The sequence below is a fragment of the Pinus tabuliformis genome, chromosome 3_1 (genome assembly GCF_031772625.1).
Source record: "Pinus tabuliformis cultivar Carrire ecotype Pingquan chromosome 3_1, CPIR1, whole genome shotgun sequence".
Taxonomy (NCBI): Eukaryota; Viridiplantae; Streptophyta; class Pinopsida; order Pinales; family Pinaceae; genus Pinus; species Pinus tabuliformis.
In genome coordinates this window covers 168,906,343-168,929,417 of record NC_142301.1, presented here as the reverse complement: position 1 = coordinate 168,929,417, position 23,075 = coordinate 168,906,343, and positions in this window count along the sequence as shown.

Below are 23,075 nucleotides of genomic sequence, written 5' to 3'. Positions count from 1 at the left end.
CATTTTGCAGGCAGGGCAGCAGTCAACTTTGCCTATTTTCTCCGCCTTGCTCAATAACACCATGTCAAACACTGAAACTAATGAGCAAGGTGATGACCGGTCTTCTTCTACGGAGGTTGAGACACAGCAGAGGCCTCGTAGGGGTGGCAAAGGTGGTCATCATAGGAGAGAAGAGCCCACATCTTTAGCAGAATTACAGGCTTGCCCATTGGCAGTGACTTGTTTCCAGTACATGTCATGTTTCCAGTTTTGCGAGAGGCTTGCCCAGATTCAGCACCACAGGGAGTTGGCCCGGCTATTTGTTTTGCGCCTTCATGATGGGCAGGTTACTCTTGCAGGGGTGAATTTTGTGTTTTCTCCTGAGATGATTTCAGAGGCTACCGGGATACCCAATGTGGGTGAGGTGTGGCCAAAGCGCAAATGGCTGGATTTTGTTTATTTTGAGCCATATGTTAGGCCAACATTCGTACATCACTTGTCAGGGAACTTTCCTTTCAGATTCCTCCGAGAGGAGTATGCTCCGATCATGCGGCTTATCATGCATTACTTCACATGTGAGGGAAGGTTTTCACGAGTCTTTGCTTGTCACATTCGCCTGTTGATGCACTTTACCCGAGTGAGGATGATGAACATCCCGGTTTACTTCTTCCAGGACATTCAGAGGATGGTGTCCGTGTTTCAGAGGCAGTCCCCAGCTCAACAGCACAGGAGTTTGTGCCATCATGGTCTCATTCAGCTCATTGTTTCCCATCAGTTGAGTCAGCAGGGCATTCCATGGGCAGACTTCATTTCTCATGAGGTTTTTACAGTGCCACCACAGCCACAGCCAGAGCCAGAGGTCATTCATGAGGCGGGAGGTCCATCACACCAGCCCGAGATTATTGTTCCGAGACATGTGGCTTCTTCACCTCGGGTCACCTATCAGAGAGGTCCTAGGACCTTATTTGCAGCAGCTCGACGAGTATTTTCTCCACAGCAGGTGGAAGGGGTCTCGTCATCTTCTTCAGATCAGCGAGTGTTATCTCCGCACCAGGTGGAAGGGGCCTCGCATTCTTCATCAGCAGAGGCAGTACGGGAGGGCAAGCAGCCCATGATTGAGGATGAGAGAGTTGGCGATACACATCATGATTTCATTGACCTTGATGCTCATTCTCCTTCTTCAGATTTTTATGAGCTTATCAGACAGAGAGAGGAGGAGAACCTCGTGTTGCAGCAGAAGCTCCAAATGGCTCAATGGACCATCACTTATCTGGAGCAGCGCAATAGACAATTAGAGGCGGAGAAAGAACTTGATGAGCTATGGAGGATCCGCGGTAATCGAGGTTTGAACCGTAGGAGGCCCGGGGACCCATTGCCTGCTGACCGGGAGTCTTTGCTCATTCAGGCAAATGCTCGCTTGGAGAGACTGTTGGAGAAAGCCAACCAGGACAAGAGGCTGCTACGGAACATGAAAACTCATTATTGGGCGAGAATGCATGTTTGCAAGGCAAAAATGAAGATACTCCAAAGGAAGTTGTCCGAGGCCCGCAAGAGGAGGAAGAAGACCAACCCGCTCCGTATCTTGGCTGAGGCCTCTCTTACTCACCATGATACTCACTAGCCTTCTTCTAGCAGCAAAACCAAAAAATTTGAGAAGTTTTGGAGCATTTTTGACATTTTTGAGAAATTTACAGGTTTTGGCCGTTGGAGTGGTCTCACCCCGCGCGCGACCACTCGGGGGGACAACTCAGAATGAGAAAAACTTTGCATTTTTGGAATTGTCATGCAAAAATACACTTGCCTATGCATGGGGTCAAGTTTTTATGGAGATTTGGGCCTCCAAAAGCTCAAAATACATGCAAATTTTGACTTTCTGCCCACTTTTTGAGTTGCAGAAAGCTGTCTTGGGAGAAATGACTTTTGAGGGGTCAAATCAACTCCAAATTCAGAGATTCCAGTTAGGTTGGAAAGTAGACTCACAGACCTTTCCAATGAGCTATCTTGCACCTGATTTGGACACCAGGAAGGCCCTCAAACACAGCTGCCAATGCGCGCGACCACTCCAAGGCAGGGGCGCGACCACTCAGGGAAATTTTGCCAGTTTGACCATTTCGGCCTGCAAAACTCAGTTTTTACTATGGTTGACTTTTAATGCTTGTAAATAATGGATTTTTGGATAATTTTCATGGCACATGGATACATTTACTCTCCTTTAACCCTTCTAGAAGTTTCCTTGATGTAAATAGTGAATATTAAATGCATGGATGGGTTACCTAAGTTTTAGAGGCAAGTTGTTTTGACTGCCTATTATCTAGTGCTTAGTTTAGAATTAGTTCAAACTGCTCCTAGGAAGCTGAGCTCGACCCCTAGAGGTGGGGAAAGGAGTTAGATGATCTATATTATGCCTTCTCTTACTCATTTTCATGGTTGGACTCTTGAGGGAGAAGCTCTATTGTATATTTTACTTGTATCTCTGCAATTTGAGGAAAAGGAAGGCTAGGGTTTTGCAGACATCATTGTGGATTCTTGTGGATTATTGTGTTGATGGTGTGTTTCCTACTTGTAATTGTAAGTGTGTTTATGTGTTCCATCTCTTATTCTATTGCTGCTAATTAAACAAAAGAAGTGATAAAGTTTGAATTCATGCATGCCATGCTCAGCGTTCAATTTTGTTTAATATTTATGTTTTCCACTGTCTAAAGAGGATTCAAAGTCATTGTTTGCCCTCTTTAGCTCCCTCTCTTTCTTCCTTGATCATCCATCTCAGCTTAAGGCATCAGCACAAACTCCTTCCTTGCCCCAAAGACCCACCTGCAAAAACTGAGCTCAATCCCCACACCCTGAATTGCACTCCTTCCAATTGCCACCAAAAACCCCAAAAACTTTAAATCAACCCTCCTCATCAGTTTACTAGCCTAATATCTTTGATCCTAATTGGTCAGCTCACCCCATTGAGAAAATACCTTGAGTCTGACCGGAGAGAGCCTTCTCCTTCCTCGTAGGGCTAGCTACGAGGTGTAATGGTTTGATGTAGCCTTGAGATTTGTCTATCTCAGCCTAGGTGAAATTTCAAGTGCTAACACAGTGAACACCCGGGTGGGTATGTACCTTGAGAGACAATGACTAAGGTGTCTATAAGTCATTGGTCTCGCCAACATTGTGTGCTCTGATCTATTGAGAGATAGAGTCGTTAGTCAAGGCCTTGCTATGTGACAATGTTGGTTATAATGATGCTATACAGATGGGTTACTAGTCTGACTCTTCTTATAAGATCTCTTCCGTATTAATAATATCCATGTCCCAGTTATGAATACCTCCCGAGTTAAGAGGGAGTGTTGAAGAAAGGTGTAACTAGGTTTGGTTTTCATAATGACTTATAATTGTGATTTCATGAAAAGAAGGAACAAATGTATTTATTGTATTCCTTGCATCATGGATTTCATGAGAAAGAAGTGTTTTTCATAGGTCAAAGACTTCGTCTTGATGTCTTTAGGTTTTGTTGTCTTGTTATGAATATAATTAAGAAGTCATGAAGTCATGTTACACATGTCAAAGTTACACTCCAAGACATTGTCACTATCTCTCTTGCAATTGGCTAAAAGAAGGACAATATTCTCCTTAAGGTAATGTCGACCTATCTCCAGGATCTCATGTCAACCTAAATGACAAGCATAAGTCACTATATATATAGAGTAACCTCACCTCATAATCATCAAGCAATTCAGACATCTCTAATCTGAAACAATACGAATCTCAAAGTGAAGAAGATAAGGGTATTACAGTGAAGAAGGAAGGTGACTACAGGTGCGTAAATGTCTTAAGGGTTCTCGGGCTAAGTCTGTCATCTAAGCGAAGGATCAAAGTCTGTTCTAAGACAGTGGCAGCTACAGTTAAGGGCTATATTAAGCATTGAATGGTGATAGAAGAAGACCGAAGATAGAGAGGCTATCTTGGATGAAAAGAAGAGATCAGTGAAGGCCGAGGACTGTGTATAGTGTTGCAAAGGAAAAAGGAGATTGAGACTCTCCTAGTGACAGTGTAATAACAGTGCGAAGGACTAAAGTGATACAATGCAAAGGAGGAAGACTGTGAAGGGCGAAGATTGGAAGAGATAGTGACAAGTGTCTTGAAGAAGAATTGAGTCAAGTATTCTGTCAAGGGTCTTGGTATTTGTCAATAAAAGAATCTATAAGAAGAGATTAAAGGGTTTTCCTCTCAAGAGAGGTTTTGGCCCTGGCAGAAGGCCAACATCGTGTGTTCTTGTCTCTTTGTTTTGGTATCTATTTGATGAAGTAAGAAATACACACACTAATGATATTAAGAAAAGATTGTGCTAATAAGCTAAAGATAAAGTACCTCACAAATTGTTATCATGTTAAGAAGAATCACGTAAACTACATTTGCCCTAGATTTTTCAACAATTTTGACTACATCAACTCTTAACTAGAGTTACGAAATAGACTCTTCTAGAGTCTTTCACGTCAAAAACATGTGGCTAGCCCTTTTCCCATGAATAATGGGCTGATGCGGCATCCTCCTGAACTATATGTGTGAAAACAGGAAGGTCAACTTCTGAGTGGCTTAACTTTTTGCATACAGACTCCGATTGATGCGATTCTTGCGCTGTTGGAAAGCTCTTTGTGTGTAGAATAGCATGAAAAGGTGCAGCGTTGAAGTGACAAAGTTTTACCCCCAAAAAACGTCATTTCATGCTTCAAAACACTCCCGGAAGGTTTTAGACCCTGTTTTGCCAAACTGTTTCACGACAGTAAAAACGGTCCTGTGAGCTGATTCCTCCATTTTTTCCACTCCAAATGCATCGAGATGGATGACAAACAATATAATGATCCAATTCGGATCACATCTCCCCATTTTGGGAGGCTTTTGGTCCCCAAAAGATTTTATTGAATGAGGTGAGGAAATTTTCCCTTCACCTTCTCTTTGGTGTATCATTTAGCTTTACTTGGAAGTTGTCCCTTCAACCCAATCTGCTAAAGGCCTTGTTGCCCTTGTCTTGTACTTTTGGACCTCTTCTACAAAACTGTATCTTCTGATCAACTCTGCCTGAGCGTCTAGTGTCAAATCCTCCACAAAAGTTAGGACCTGTTCCTCTTCCTGATCTAGCATGGAAGGCTCATAGAGTTTCAAATTCTCCACATTTACAACTGAGTAAATGCGCATATATGGTGGTAAACTGAGTCATAGGCATTATCACCCACCTTTTCCAGTGTCTCAAAGGGACCATACCTTAGAGCCTTGATTTTCTTACGAGGCCCCTACAGCCTCTCCTTTTTCAACTGTGGCCATGCTCTGTGTCCCTCCTTGAATGATTTATCTGTTTTGTGTTGATCATGCCTGGCCTTATACTTCACCTTTGACTTCTGCAATGTTTCTTGTACATGTAGATGGATTTGCCTGATCTTCTCTATAATTTTTTTAGCCCTCAAAGCATCTCCTGTAATGTCTTCCTTCACTCCTCCTTGCTGCCCATATGCAATATCCAAAGTTGAAGGTGGAAAATATCCAAAAGAAGTTTCAAATGGGGACTTTCCTGTAGAAGTGTGGACTGCTCTATCATAAGAAGTCTTCGGATGCTTTTGGTTGTAACCCCTCAGAAGTTGCACCAAAGTCCCATTGACTACTTCTGTCTGCCCATTTGTTTGTGGATGGAATGTTGTAGATCTCTTCAACTTCATGTCCATCTTCTCCCACAATGTAGTCCAGAATGCATTGAGAAATCTTGTATCCCTGTTTGAAATGATGCTCCTTGGTATCCCAAAGTGTACCCAGACCTATCCAAAGAACAAGTTTGCTGCTTCTTGTCCGCTGATGGTCTTTTTACAGGGCATCAGAACACGTCTTGCTGAACCTGTCAACTACCATGAATAGGTAATCATGTCCCTTCTTGGTTGTCGGTAAACCTCCCACAAAGTCCATGGAAATGCTTTTCCAAGGACGAGTAGGTACAGGTAAGGGATGATACCTTGTTTCCTGTTGCTAGGCTTGTTGGTACAACAAAGCATGCATCCTCTTATGAACCTAGCTACTTGTTCTTGCATCTTGGGCCAATACACATACCTCTGCAAGTTAGCCACGATCTTCCCTACACCAAAGTGCCCTGCAACCTTGGAGGTGTGAGCCTCTCTAATCAGCTGCAAATGCTCACCTTTAGGAACACATAGCTTATCTAGCCTGTAGAGTAACCCATCCTGGAGATGGTAGTCAATGGTGTTGTTGCCATCATGCACATGACTCTGACTCTGCAACTGCTGATACACCTCCTTGAAGTCCTCATCTTCTGAATATGCCTCTCTGTATGCATCATGGGTGAATGGCTCCATGTGCATAAGAGTCCCCAAAGCTGTAATATTTGATGTGGGTGGCCTTGAAAGCATATCGACCAACTTATTTGTGTTACCCTTCTTATACTTGATCACTAAATGAAACTGCTGTAAAAACCCCATCCACTTGTAGTGCCTGGTCTGTTGTAGCTTATTCTGGGCCTGCAGGTACTGTAACGGTTGGTGATTTGTGTGGATTATTGTCTCATTTCCCATCAGATAGTGCTTCCACTTCTTCACAGCTTGCACCATGGCATAGAGCTCCTTATCGTAAGGTAGTTAAGAACTGCCTTATGAAATACTTCAGAATGGTAGCAAATGGGCCTTCCTCCTTGCATCAAGACAACTCCCATAACATACCCACTCGCATCTGTCTCCACTTCAAAGGGCCGTTGCAAGTTTGGTAATGCCAAAATTGGTGCTTCACTGATCTTCTTCTTTAACTCATTGAAAGCCTTCTGCTGCCCTTTTCCCCACTGGAAACTCTTGCCACTTCTTGTTATGGCGTGCAATAGTGTTGCTACCGTTGAAAATGAGGCTATGAATTTCCTCAGGTACTTTGCTGCTCCAATGAAACTCCTAATCTCAGTAAGATTAGTAGGCACCGACCATTTCATGATGGCCTCCATCTTGGAAGGATCTATCTTCAATTCTCCTCCACCAATGACATATCCCAAATACACCAAGGAGTGCTGCTTAAACTCGCATTTCTTGAGATTAGCTAGCAGCAGGTGCTTCTTCAATGTTTCCAACACTTGTGTCAAATGTGAAATATGCTCCTCCCATGTAACACTATATACCAATATATCATCCAAATAGACAATAACAAATGAATCTATAAAAGGGCGGAGTACATCATTCATTAATCTCATAAATGTAGCTCGTGCATTACATAAGCCAAATGGCATAACTAACCACTCAAACAAACCCTGCCTGGTTTTGAAGGCAGTTTTTCATGTATCTTTTTCTTTGACTCGAACCTGGTGATATTTAGACTTAAAGTCTAGCTTGGTGAACTACTTTGCTTGTTGCAATTGATCTAGCAGATCGTTTATCCTGGGCAGGCGGTACCTGTTCTTGAGCGTGATCTTATTCAACACCTTGGAATCTATACACATCCGCCAAGTCCCATCCTTCTTTGGCAAAATGATGATGGGTGACCCACATGGTGATGTACTCGGTTGAGTAACACCATGTTCCAGCAGCTGGTGCAACTGTTTCTTCACCTCACTTGCTTCTATTACACACTACTTGTACAACCTAATATTTGGCAATGGGGAGTTTGGCAATAATTGGATCTTGTGCTCCACTTCTCTCTTAAGGGGTAACCCTTTCGACTCTCGAAACACATCCTTGTATGCCTGTAACAACTCCAAATGTTGTTTTTGTTTCTTAGTACACCCCTCTAGGGATGCCTTGCCTCTTATTGACTCCTCTACAAACTGTTTTTCCCTTAAAAACAATAAAACATACTTCTTGCTGGAACTGATCAATTTTTTGGCTTGGTTGGCACTTACTAGTGAAACTTTCGACTTGCCTTTGTGCGTGTTGATGATGAATGATTTTCCGTCCATGATGAACGGTACTGGTTCGCTGTCGTCATGAATATTGAATCACACATGTACATGTACGGACTCCCAAACACGACTCCACATACATCAAGGGGAACCACATCTAGATCCATTTCGTCAATAAAATCGACACTGATAGCAAATCTAATTTTACATTGTTTTGTTACCTTCAACGCTGCATCCTTATGTACCCATCCCAGTGGATATGAGTTTGAATGATCACAAACTTCCAGGCCCAACTTCTTGACCAAATTTGCTGCAATGAGATTTGCCTGCGATCTTGAGTCAAACAGAGCATCAATCTTCATCTTCTTGACTTGTATCTTTACATGGAAGAGTTTGGTCATTTCTTTCTCTTCCTGTTGCTGAAGGCTACTCAGATTCACCTCCTTTTGCACTAACATACAAACGATCTTGTCATCCATGTCTGAGCTGCTTTCAACTTGGTTGCTCAAATCAGTGGCCATGAGATTCTTCTTCTTATTATCTTTCTTCTTGTTCTTCGAGTTTAGCTCTAGATGCAATTTCCAACACTTCTCCTCTGTATGGCCATCAATGTTGTAGTGGTTGTAGTGGTTGCTAGGATATTTGCACTGGTGTGTTGTGGTTGTCGTCTTTTTATCTTTTCCCCCTTTTTGCTTCTTCTTCCCCTCCTTAGAAGCGTCTTGTTGCTCCTTTTGCTTCGATCCACTTGATTGCACTCTTTTCAAGCCTATGTTCTCCAGGTACTGTGCTTGTACACAAGCCTCGTCCATTGTTTTGGGCTTGAACAACATCACTTGCTCACGCAGATGGTGGTGCAGATCCCCCAAATACTTGAGGAGTACATCTGGGTTCTTTGGAGAGATACCCAACATTATAGCCATCTTTCTGAATTCTGTGGTGTACTCTTGCACGCTTTGGCCCGACTTTTGCCTGAAGTAATGCCACCAGATCCACTGGTCTTCCACGTACCCAATGGGATAAAATTGTGACTTAATGAGGGTTTTGAAATCCTCCCACTTAGTCATTGGAGGTTCTCCCTCCAACCTTAGGGTTTCTGTGTGGCTCTCCCACCAAGTTAGTGCATGGCCCTCCAATTTCAGCTGCGCGAATGAGATCTTCTGCCCTTCCTCAATCTGATGGACACTGAAATAAACTTCCAGTTGTTGCAACCAATGGTTCAACTTCAGAGCGTCGATCTTGCCGTGGTATGGCTTGATATCGACTTTTGCTTCCACTTTAAATAGGGATTGGTTCACGACACTCGAACTGGGTTGATCTTTTCTGGGTTCTTTCTTCGGTTGGTTATCTGCGTCTTCTCGATCTCCCGATCCCCCTTCTGATTTGTCCTTTGCATTCGAACCCCCTTCTTCTCCAAATATCCCCAACTTATTGCTTAGGGTCGCCATGAGGAGGTTTACATTGTGGTTTATATCCGCGACTTGTTCTTCGAGCCGCGAAAACCTCACCTCTGCAGGATCACGAGGTTTGTTTACATAGTCGTCGCCATGATTAGGGTTTTACAATTTTCGACCTCGCCGATCCAGGTCCTTGCAATATCCACAAAATATCCAGAGAAACCTGCTCTGATACCAAATGATTTGTAAACTGCTGTGGATCTTCCACTGGACAGTTCGTCACGACAGATCTAATAATATTATATTAAAAAATATGAGATTCTACACTATTATAGTTTTATTTAATTTCTAGATCTGTACATTTTACTGTAACTAGTGCATGCATGTAAAAGTAATTTATGTAGAAAAGTAGAGAATGGCAAAATAAGCTCACACACATAATACACAAGATATGCTCTCTGGGAAACCCTTTCAGGAGAAAACCTAGCTGAAAGGTGAGGTTGCTTCGCTCTCTCTCTGTCTGGAAATATGGCTGCAAATATAAAGAAGTAATGTCTATGGCTCGTGGGCAACTATAGTGCACGAATCCTCTCTGTGTGCTCTACCTCCTATCTCTCCTGGCTATCTTTGCTAAGCTATGGAATAAAATGCTCTCGAAAGAAGGGAATCGTCTACCTCCTAGTGGCCCGATTATAACACAGCCCGATAGCCTACTAGTGGTTAATTTTGACTGCATCAACTCTTAACTAGAGTTACAAAATAGACTCTTAGAGAGTTTTTTTACATCACAAACACGTGGCTATCCCCTTTTCCATGAATAATGGGGTTGATGCGACATCTTCTTGATGCGTCATCCTCTTGAACTATAGGTGTGAAAATAGGAAGGTCAACTTCTGAGTGACATAACTTTTGCATACAGACTCCAATTGACGCGATTCTTGCGCCATTGGAAAGCTCTATGTGTGTAGAATAACATGAAAAGATGTGACGCTTAATCGACAAAGTTTTACCCACAAAAAATGTCATTTGATGCCTCAAAAATGCTCCCGGAAGGTTTCAGACTCCATTTTGCCAAACTGGGTCTTGCCAGTAAAAATGGTCCTGTGAGCTGATTCCTCCACTTTTTCCACTCCAAATGCATCGAGAGGGATTCAAATATTATAATGATCTAATTCGGATCACCAAGAAGGGTCTTTTTAAATGGACAATGACTCTAATGACTTAGCATAAATCCTAGAAGTCCTCAATGGGGACTTTGACTTAAAACATAATGACCCAAGTATGAAACCCATGATTTAATAAGTCATAATAATAATAATAATAATTTTTTCTTTTTCTTTCTTTTGATAAATACATTTCAAATATAATTTATGAAGACCGAACCTAGTAACATTCTTCAACAACTATGATTTCAAAAACCATTGAAGACGAAGATTTGTTCAATGGAACAAAATATGTAATTTGGAACACCAACACAAAGATGTACTTGAAAATGAAATTCTATGAAAGTCAAAGTAGGTAAATGTTCTTCAACCAAAAGTCTTTGGGAAAGGCTACAACAGTTGTATGCAAAAGATGAAGAAGCTTTTGAGATAGAGAAAGAACGGAAAGGGAGATCCTCATCAAGTTAGACAAATTCAGAAGGAGGAGGAGAAGTGAACATGGAGGGAGAATTGATTAGTGACTTAAGAACAAAGAAGAAAAATCATATACTTGAAGAAGAATTTGCCCTCCTAAGACTTCAAGTAGAGGAGGTAAAAGGAGAGAACAAATTATGAAAAGTCAGGTTCAGGATTATGAGGTAGAAGTTATTCAAAAGCAAAAAGAACTTGACATAGATTTAGAAATAAACAGACTCAAGGAATGGCAGAAAGAGCAAATGCAGGACGCTGAAAAGAAGAATCATGTCATTGATGAAAAGGAACAAGATATTGCTTGCTTAAAAATGAAAGCAAAAGAAGCAGAAAGAAGAGAAGGTATTTTGACAAGTCTTGACTGTGTAGGTGAAGCTCCATGCAACGAAGGCACAAGTTCAAAGCCCTTATAGAGAAAGGTTGAAGAGAAGCCTAAAAGCAAAGTCATCATTCTTCAGAGGCGAAATCAAAGTGAAAGACAAAAGAAGATTGAAGTGTTGCTGCTCCAAAGAATGTCTTGAGAAGATCAACATCATCAAGGCAAACCATCTCATCCAGGTACCCTAGTATATGTCTTGGTTATTGCAATATGCACAAATTTTTGGCATAAGGCTAGGGATTGTAAAGCTTATGACAAGGATGATTACAAAGGACATTATCAAAAGATCAAAACCCTAGAAGCAAGTTTGCAGGATTGCAAGACAGATATCCAAATGACATCATTAGTAGAAAGTACATGTTAGTTGCTCTGTCATTTAGGTATCATATAGAATGCATCAAATGCCATAACTATGGACACATAGCTCATGATTGTAGAAGCATGATAGGGTCTTCAATGAAGGAGAACTCTAATATTAGGTATAAGAAGGTTTGGAGAAGGAAACAAAAAAGAACAGGTGAATGAAGAAATCCTAGAGGTCATGCTCACAAGATTTGTAAAGTTGCAAGTCCATGATGGATTCAGAGATGAAAAGGAAGATGTCAAGATTCAAAATGATGATCCTGCAATAGAGCAGGTTCATATATCATTTAAAACAATGCAACTTGGAGACTCCCAGTTCTATGTATGTTGAAGAGGGGAGTTTAAGAAGCAACAATTACAGATTTGATATCCTCCAAGTAGTTAGATTTTGGAAGGTAGTCTCACAGTGGTTTGATGATAGATTTGTGGAATGTCTCGTATCAAATGTATTGATTTATTCAAGGTGTAGGAACATATGATGTTCTATTATAACAGATCTATTATGGACAAATGGGCAACATACTTGAAAAGTAAAGTCATGGACAATTTTTGTGGCCTTTAAGATTGAGCTCAGGAGAATTGCTGAAGTAATCGTTGTCATTATCATAGAGGTGAATGTTTTTGTAAAGCATATTGATAGGTGAGATTAGATAGTAACATGATGGCAAGCCGTGAGAGGCACAACAAGAGGGGGAGAGAAACCATCAGGGGGAGAAAGGAAAATTGCAGGAAGACAGAGGCAGATACTTCCTCAAGGGGAGTTACCCTTTGCCATTGATGTCAAAGGGGGAGAGAAATCAAGAGAGAGATCAGAATTATGGAGACAGGTGGAGCAGTGATTGTAGGGGGAGTACGAGTGTTGTCATCAATGACAGATGGGGAGACTATTGGTCAGGTTGTCATTGTTGTCAAAAGGAGAGTTGTCATTGATGTCAAGAGTGTGAAGATTGTCATCAGTATCCGACATTGGAGGAGGATTATGGATGTAGTGGATTACATTGTGCATAATGGTGTGAAATTTCCTTGTTGGCATTATGGCTAGTGTGTTCTCCTTGATGGCAACCTACTTGATAAATATGTCAACATTGTGATATCATGATGGTTGTGTAGTCTGGAACAAATGCTACAGATGATATGGACAAAGAAATGTTAGTACAGAGATAGATGGATGTTGAATATGAAGTTTGGGAAAGTATGCGTGGATCTTATTCGAAAGGGTCACGTACATATGCAGGTATTGTGAAGAAAAATTGCTTACAAAATCCGCAGCATGGTAACTTGAATACCAGGGGTCTTTACCATGGTATTGGCCCATAGTAATGAGTGTGACAATGATTATTTGATCTCGTCAAAGAATACTAACGACATTACTAAGGGATTGGCCTAAGGTATTGGCTACGACTAATGCTATATAAGGAAATGGAGATCAAAGTGTTGTGTGTGCAAGTAATGGATTGTTTATGAATGATTTGATCTGAAACAGGTGTCCACCAGGGAGCAAAGAAAACACTCGAATTTTAAAGATCTGAAGTATTGTGAGATGTGTACTTGTTTGATGTACTTGTTGAAAATGTCTAACAATGATAGGTCTGTGGATGAAATAATGCTATTATCTGAATGAAGTATTCTAAAGTTTGTAATTCTCACAGTAAGGGTTGCAAAGTGTGAAGATTATGTTTATAACGAATTTTTTAGATCTGTACGTAGTTTTGCCTCAGGCTAGTCGCATACATATGCGGATATGCTTCTGGCTAGTCACGTATATATTCTGCGAAGTATTTTAAATATGTACGCGGGTGTTGTGTATGGTAAGCGCGTACATACACTAATACGCTTTGTGAAAGTCGTGTATACATACTAGGGTTTTGCAGTATGGTTTGTTGATGACATTTGATCAGTCCTGTTCTGTTTATTGTGTCTGTTGATGATGTCTCTATCATAATAATCTGTGTTTGACAACACTGATTGGGTTGAATGGGTTTTGAAATGGAATATAGATTAGTGATGATATTACAATGTGGTGATTTGTAATTGGCTCAGTGATCTGTAATTGATTTAGTACATGATTTAGTGGTTGTTTCAGTAATGCAGTGATTCAGACTCAGTTGTCAGTGATTTGAGATTTGTACGCAGGTCTTATACAAGGGAAGTGCGTACATATGCGGATGTTCTTCAGAACAATAGCGTATACATTCTGATGTATGTTTGACCAGGGTTTGCAGTGACAACAATTGGTTTCTATGATGAACATAGTATGGCTTGGTATATTTATGAATGGTTGTCCATTGGTGTGATTTGGTTATGATTGGTTTGGTTTGGTTGCAATAATTGGTTAAGATTTAGTGATTGATGTTTCATTTGATTGGATAATGTTATATTGTTGGTTTAGTATTTGGTCTCAAATTTATTACTTGGTTTGGGCTTAATGATGGAAGTGGGTATTGTCTGAAAATATGATGAAAGGTGGCCTACAGGTTTAATGTTTTGAGTCAGGTGGATCCAATATGAAACATTATGAAACGTGGTCCAGAAGAGGTGTTGAGGGTTGGAGCCTTCAGTAAGGGAGTCAAAGTTTCCTTCTAGTAGCAGCTGGTGAATTTTTATAGGGGGTAGGTGCTCCCTTCCAGTAGGAGCCGGTAAACAAGATAAGGGGGTTGGAGCTCCCTTCCAGTGGGTGTTGGAGGACGAGAGAAGGTTGTAGCCTTCTGCAGGTGGGTGCCTGCGTATTGGTATGAGTTTGCGCTAGTACAAGATTGTAAGATGTTTTCCTTTCTAATAGAAGAATAAGACAAAGACTACGACAACGGTGGTTTTCTCCCATATTGGTTTTCCACTTAAAATCTTGCTGTTCATGTGTGTTGATGATCTATTTGCTTCTCACTACTCATGATTACTGTTTAATTAAAAAATAATGAAGTAATGATGCATTGGTTAAAGATGAACTGATGATTAGATATATGAAAAGTTAGTTAATTTGATATACGCTATTTGCCTTTACTAAAGTCGCGTACATATGCTGGTTTCATGAATCACTGTAGCGTATGGAAATCAAAATATGAAAAGAAAAGTTAAAGTGAGTCTAAAATGCTGATTCACCCTCCCCCCTTAGTATTTTGCCAATATACAGCAACTGGAAATTTATTCTTCTAACTGATTATTTATGCAGTTTATTTGCTATTACAAACAACGAATAAATCACACTACAATTCTTCACAAATAAAATGTTGTGGAAAATAAAATATTAGAAATTGAGAAATATAGAGCAAAGACAAAAATTTGACACAATTATTTTTGGACAATTGTCCCTTGAAAAACCTAATGTGGGAAAACCGGTGCAACTAAGAGGGTTTTATTATTATGCAGCAGTGAATAATCTGATTTCAATCTGTGGATGCCCAACTAGCTATCCAATCAACAAATATTTGGCAACAGTGTTAGAGAAAAATTCTCTCACTCCATAAGCAATCTCGACACTGCTTGCCTCGGAAAATCTGGTCGTCCAAACCCTTGCACAAGCCCTTTGCACAGTCACTACATTGCCCATCACCTGGCTCGTGGGTGGCTTAACTCAACGTTTGATCAAGCTGTCCTTCCTGTCTTTGGTGCTGCAATGACTCTCTGACCCTCTAGAAAATCTTCCCGGCTTCTGGAAGCTGAATCGACCTTCCTCTCAGCTAAATTGAATTGCTACACTGAAGCCCCTATGTAGTACTTGCACAACTTCTATGTGGAATAGCTCTGCCACTTTCTGCTGCCTCTCTGGAACTGGAAAACTTCCTCGAGACTCACTGTCTCTACATCCCCTTTGGCTTGAAATCTCTTCGCTCAACCACTGGATGCTCGATCTTTGCCAAGGAACTCGACCTCTAGTGTTCTTTGCTCCAACCCCATCGACCTCTTATAATCTCTCGTTGGTGAACCAACAACCATGATTAAATCCCTATCAACAACTAAGATCATCTCTAAGTCGATCCATGTGAGTTTCTAGAAAAATCTCACATTTCTCAATTAATTCCTGTTAATTAATCACTTTTCCTAAGTTAGACTTAGGAAGTATTTAATTATTGACTAATTAACTTAATTGAGCCATCTCGAGGTGTTTTCTCTTGAAACTTTTTTTGGGTTCTAGAGCTCCTGTGTTTATAAACCTCTTTGACCAAAGTCTAGACCATAACACCTATTCGATGCTACCCAACCATACAAAACTAACAAATGGTATGATGGTTGGATAACTCTTGTCGAGTCCTTTGCATCGATATGTGGTATATTACGAAGTTCCTCATGGTTGAAGAGATATGCCCTTTTAAACTTGAAGCCCCAAAGTTTAGTCATGGTGCCCCAAAACAGAGGATGTCTTGGTCCAAAATTTTGGCATAAAAAATTAAATGAAAATATGTTGAACTTTGGATAAATGATGTGGGTCCTGGCAATCACAAATGTTGACCAAGTGCGCATTTTAAAAGATGAATTTTTTATTTTTGAAAATGGTTTAAAAAGTTAAATGAAATCTTTGTACAAGTTGGATTAAAAAGGGGTTCTAAAATTATTTTTGGGGATAGGTCGACCCCCCTTTAGTCCCTCTTGATAACTATAAAAGGAGACACTAGTCCAAGCATTAAGATCATCAATTAATCATGCATTTATCTTTGAATTTCTGGGGCGACGATCCAATACGCAATTGGAGATTGACTACATCGAACTGGCATAACAAAAATTGATGGTCAAAGTTTTGTGTTTTTGCTTTTTGTTTTGGCACAAGTACCATCTTTGGTCTGGTGCAAAGCTGTGAATCTAATCGAAGTGCGTAAGTCGCTGTCTGCAAGCAAGTGTGCTGAATTGGTACTCAGAAGGGTGTAGTTGTATTAATCCGCTGTTTATCGATTTGGCGATCAATATTCAAGGCAATGGAATGTGGAAGACAGGTCTGAGATGAGTAGTTGTGTTTTCTTTGTTCTGATGTGGTGAAGGCGAATAATTGCACTATAACCTTCTTTGTAATGATCTGCTTGTATTCACAGTTTTCTCTGCGTCATAGGTAACTTGAATAGAATTTAATGCATTTAGAATGATCCAAAGTTTGATATTATCTGATGAGTGATGGCTGCCAAACTTGAGCGGTACAAAAGAATTTTTGATTGGTGCGATTGTTAATCCTTGAGTTGGTGTGATGATTTTTCATATTAAATGAATGATAAATAGGCTTCTCAGATCTACAATTGTGAATAAGTGATGCGATCTATGGATGAAGCGAACATACTGTATCTAGAAACTATGTGCGCTCAGTGTATTTTGTGAAGAGCAATGATGGTTTGTAATGCGGGATGAATTGTTTTTTCTGCCTAAAAATTGTAAATGATTAGTGAGATGATGATTAGATTAAAGTATTGTTGTTGTTGGTTGAGAATTTGAGTTTGTGGCATGAAAAAGGCTGATCCTATGCGAGTGGTAGAATGTGGTTATAATCTCTTGATAAGTGAACTTGTGAGTGGTCTGCATAGAGTTGGAGTGTCACTTGAAGAATGGTGCGTGTGAAGTAGAGCTGAACATATACATTTGTAGCCACACAGGGATGCTCTGCGTTCTTGAAGGCCGAATGTAGTCTCCTGAAGCTTAATGCGAATCATTTATCTATTCATGTGGTTGCTAGCGGAGGAAAACAATAGATTGAGTTTACCTATGGTAGATTAAGGGGTTGGATTGATTGTTGGGCATATTATTTGTTAAATTGATATGAATTTGGTGATCACCCCTTCTTCCCTTCTCTTCTTCTCCCCTAAAATTTCCAACCTCCAAACCTAGACGACCTAGCTAGGGCTCCCTGTGAAATTCATTAGAGGGACTATTTTTCGAATCTGCTTGGATGAGCTACTACGTTGGTGTCTCCTTTAATGATTCTCCTGGTTTCATGGAATTTCAACAATTCATTCTCGATAAATCTCAAGCCCTAGCTCCAACATTGAAACTCATCTTGAACGTTTAGGTGTGTTTGCTTTCTCGAGGGTTTTGGCTCATAATATTGGTTGGAATAAATCGTTCAAACCCTTTGTTTCATCCCACCTTGCCCTAGAGAGTGCTTAGAAGAGTCTCCTCCCAAGATAATACATAAACCCTAGGTCTCATGTGGTCCCATCCTAGGTCCTTCTCAAGAATAGTGGAAGCATATATAAAGGGATACAACTATCTTACAGAGCTTCTTAAAGAGTCCCTATCATCTTTGGAGCCTTAACCTTGGGTCTACTTGTCATCATTGAATATCACAAGCCCTAGGTCTAGGTCAAGTCATAGGTATTTCTTGGAGAGTCTTTTTGCTTCTCTTGAAGCATTGAGCCTTTATTTGAACCTTTCCTTTGAATGGGCCTTGGAATCACATCATACTTAGTCATTAATTATATCATTAAATAATGATTTCCCTTATACTGGGACCCCTCCCATCGGTGAAAATCCGTAAAGAGCAGGGGGCATTGACTGAGGTGATAGTGGGTCTTTGTCCCATTGTTGCCGCGAGGTATAGTAGTTGTCCCTTAGGTACCCCTCCTAGGACCCCTGCTAGATTGTGTGGCAACATGCGTCAATAAGAGCCCCTCTTCTTCACTATAAAAGGAGACTCGTTCTCTCCATAATGGCAGGGGAAATCAAACAAAAATTTGAGGCTTTTCAATGTAATATCTCTGTGCCTATCTGCGACCTTTGGATTAGTAATGCTAAGCTTGAAGAAAGGTCAATTTGTGGGTGAAGTACTTTCTATCTTTTGTTTGTTGAGACTTTGTTGGGGCTTTAAGAAATTTTTGAGATCATTCGACCTATTTGAGGGAGATCTGGGCTTATCTTCTAAGCAAGGTTGTTGATATTCTGAGGCCATTCATCCCTCCTTCAAAGATAGATCTGGGCACATATAATCAACCTTCCATGATCAGATCTGTAGGACATACATATTCATCCCTCTTGGAAACTAATTAGTGGCACATCGGGTACATATCTGAGATTTTCTTAAGGCCTTTGCGCAAAAGTATGAGCCCTTGCTTGAAGTTTGTGTATGAATCTAGGGCTGGTTATTGAGAAGTTGTTTTCGGTCCTGTGATAGGGCATTTCTAAGCAAGTCCTCTTATGTTCTTAAGATTGTATTGGTGGTGGAAGCAATGTTTTAAATCAAGCCATTCATGAAAGATCAAAGTATGTATCAGCATTGGTTTCGGTTGATAGTAATTGACCTATTGGGCCTTCTAGAGGAGATATCTTGCAGACCATGTTGTGTTATTTTCATGGCTTCTACTTACATCAATTTGTCATTCTTGGTTCAATTTAGAGATAAGTTTTTAGTGCTCTTTATTATTTTATGAAGCATATTTCTTAAGCTAAAGTTTGTAACCAAAGCCTTAATCTGAACCATGATCTGAGATTTATTTGTTACTTCTATAGACATGTTGTAGAATTCATTTGAAGGTTTGATTACTATAGTGTGTGGAAGTTTTGAAAATGTAATCAACACATAGATCCAAGCTCCTTTGAGTTTTATTCTGTTCAGAAATTCAATGAATGACAAGGGACATTCTCCGAGCATGAAACCCTTTTTAATGGCAGCGTGACTCCACATTTTGTTTCACTTGGACTGGTGTAAGGGTATATTTTCCTATGTTGCTTTTGGCATTCTGTGGATCTCTGACTCACATCTGTTGCACACTCTCTTTGTGGATCTCTGTGGACAACTCTTAGAAAATTTCAATATTTTTTGCAAGTCTTCTAGATACAGATCCTAAATTTAGTAACTCACTTGAAGTAGTTTCTATGGGGAACCTTGAAGCAAAGACATTTCTGTTGTGATAATCTTGATAGCTAAACAGAGGTTTCTCTCGCAATGATCTAAAGGACAAACACACAATCAATCTATTTCTATCTTTGTTTGAATAATAGAGCAAGAGTGGTTATGATTTGTAGTAGAGAGGAGAAGGCATTGAAGTAGACTTTTAAAGGACATCTCAGAGAGAAGCTCTTGCAAGTGTATAACAAGTCATAGTAGATTGAAGACATCAGTGACTAGCAATGGCAGAGGACAAAAGGTACATGTATCTTTCATAATTTATAGATGAATTGAGGACTATACATTTCAACTACATTGTTATCTAGAAGCAGTTTGGAAGATTTTGAATACGTTTGGGGTATACATTGGCAAAAAAAGTTTATCGTAATTTCTTGTATGTGGGCCATTGTCCTTGCAGTTGTTTCTTTGTTTTTATCATTATATTTAGGATGGTTGGGTGGTGCAAGGCAGGAGAATTGAGTCTCCTTTAGGTTGTATTCTGAAATACTTTAGAGTGGCAAGGTGGTGCTAGGGTAATTTGGAACTTGCAGGTTGTTAAAGCATCCTATCAATTGTAGTTGATAAAACCAGGGTATTGGAGGATCCTTCTAGTTGAAGTTGGTAAAATCAGGGTGCAAGAGCATCCTTTCAGGAGTTGGAGCTACTTGATAAACTTGAATGCTTTTCTAGAGTACTAGGGAGTTGGGGCTTCCCTTTCAGTTGGAGCTGAAGCATTTTTGTACTCACAAAATATTAGAAAAGCGTTTCGATGGTTTTTCTCTTGGAAGGGTTTCCACCTAAAATTTTGTTGTGTATTGCTCTTGTGATGTGTTGTTGATTATTGCTCTATTGTTCATGCTCTAAATTTTTTATAATTAACTAATTGTAAGTGAAATATTGATTCACCCCCCTCTCAGTATTTCCAACAGATGCTACATCACATAATAAAGGAACCCTTGAATGTCTCAACCATGATGAGCGAGAAGCCGACTCATCATTAAGGGGCAAAACAATTTTATATCATTACAAATAGGCTTACGCCTGAGCTATGCTTCTCATCAAAGCATTGTCAAAAAGAATTAAAAGGCACACAAGAGGGGTGGAAAAAATAAGCCGAGGAAAGGGGTAGCTCACGCCTCCACTATTGCTCCCTCTATACATCTATACACTTAGGATGATGGACCTCCATCAACTGGCCCCATGCCCATGGCACCCAACTATGGAGTATTTCCCCTTTGTTTCCACGCTATCAAAAACACCTATGAATTGAAGGGTTGACCTTGGATTTGTTACCTCTCCTTAGGGTTTGGAAGCACCTAATAGGGTTAACCCTCTAGCCATGCCCAATGCAAGTAGGGAACATTTTTTAGGATACTTGGTCTAGTTAGATATTTGAAGTTGGTCTTAGTATGGTCCACTATGTTGCATCTTGAGTTTGAGATGGTTTTCCTAGGTGTTCCTGTTACCCACCATTAGTGGGTGACCCCTGTAGGAGAAATTTTCTCCTAGATTTGTCTTCAGCCGACAACGAACAACCCCTTGCAGCCACCTGATCGCTCTGATATGCTAGCATTCTTTACCACCTAAGCCAACCATTGTGTATCCTCGCTCATTTGTCATGATGGTATGTTTTAAGGTGGGCCATCCAACCCTAAAGGTATGATTTTTCATTTCGTAATTGGGTGTTATGCTTACTTTTCTTGGGCACACTTGGGTGACTTGGAAGAAGGAAGGGCTTGGACTGTACTCTTGTTTCCTTACCTCAACTTGGGGGTTAATCGTGCATCCTAGTCTCGTGGGATCTCCTTTATTGGCTACTAGCTTTAGGAGTGACACTACATGGGAAACCCTGATTTTGGTTGTGTGGTCCTGCTTCCCGATATCATATATCTCACTCTCCTCCACTCATTACAAGCCCTTTTTACATTTTCACTATTTGGGTTCACGTTTGTCCATTGGCTCCACAAGGTGTTAGCCTCCCCCTCTGTTGCCCACTCCTTGGTCCAGGCCCGAAACGATGCCTTGGAGGTTGATGCAGCTAAAAAAAAGATAAAAGCATAATATGGCCACATATAATAGGAAATGTACCACAAAATGCAAAAGATGGTCGGGACAATAAAATTTAGCGTGTGGGCAAAAGCTAAACATGAGCTCTACCCCCTATCATTATGGCCATCACCCTGGTTCCTAGGGCCCTTATGAGTGTCCCATTTTGTCATTAAGGAACCCATGTATGTTCGAACCCCTGGTAGGCGATGAATTGCCCTACCTTAAGGTGTTAATCACTGCTACATCTTACAGATCATGTTATCATCCCTTTGAGCCCAAAGTAGTAAAATGAAAAAAATCAATAAAAGGCAAAAGACTAATGAAAAAGGGTGGAAAAACAAAAGCCAGGGTAAACCATGTGCCACGAGTGCTCCCTCCTTACATTCATACATCCAAGGTGTGAGCCTCCTTCATCATAGCTACCCTATACCATGGCATGTTGCTTGGAACCTTCCCATTGTCCCTACTCCGTGTTGAGAAATCTAAGGCATAGTAATTATGTGATTTCTCTTCTATTAGTAACTGCTTGTGAGTGCTTTTTACTTCTTTAGATTAGGATCTTCTTTTACTTAGGTTATTAGTGTTCTTCTTCATCAAACAACTACCAATGCATAAACCATAAAGAGACAAGAGACACAAAATATAGGCTATCAGCCAGGGCCAAAACCTCTCACTCTTTGAGAGGAAAACCCAAACAAATTCTTCTTCTTATAGAGATTCCAATTGACAAATACCAAGACCAAGACCCTTGACCTATTTTCCTCTCCAAGACCAAGACTCAAAGCTCCTTTGTCAATGATAGTCCACCTTATGCTCCTTCCTTCTTCTCGACTTCTTCAACCTTGGCTTGCTTTAGACTTTCAAACTTCTTCCACTTCAACTCCCTAGGAGGACGACACCACTGCTGCAATAGACTTCTTCACTGCTGCAATAGACTTCTCCTCTTCTTGGCCTTTACTACTTCCATAGACTTTCACGTTTCCTCAGCCTTCACTGCTGCAATATACTTTCACCTTTCCTCCGCCTTTACTACTGCAATACACAGATATGAAATTTCATGTGTGTGGAGGTAAGATGGCCCACAAAATAGTCCCAAATCAACACAAAATTCCTTGCTGCACTTTCTTCCTTCCTTGCTGGTAACTCGACTCCCTTGATGACCTCCGCACTTCAGACTGTGATCTGCGAAAATTTGTCTCTGAAATGATGTCGAGCACTCCTATTTATAGTTGTTGCCAAAGGTAATTAGCTGACCTCACTTGTTGGTGAGCCGACATGACTGTTGGAGGAGACAATTAATTCCACTTTGAAGCCTAATTGAGGTTAATGCTTGTGTTTGGTCTTGGAGGGCTACTTGGCATATTCATTGACTTATATACAAATATAATATGCCCAAGAAGGGTCCTTCATACATGACATTGACTCAATTTGACTTTATGACCAATCCTAAGGACTCACAATGGGAGTCGAACTAAAACTAAATTCCTTGCTCATGAAACCTATGAGACAAGCATTACAATAGTAATTTTATTTTTCTTCTTTTCATCAATTACATAAAGTCACAATTACACATGTCATTATGAAGATTGAACCTAGTTACATTTTCAACACTCCCTTTTAACTA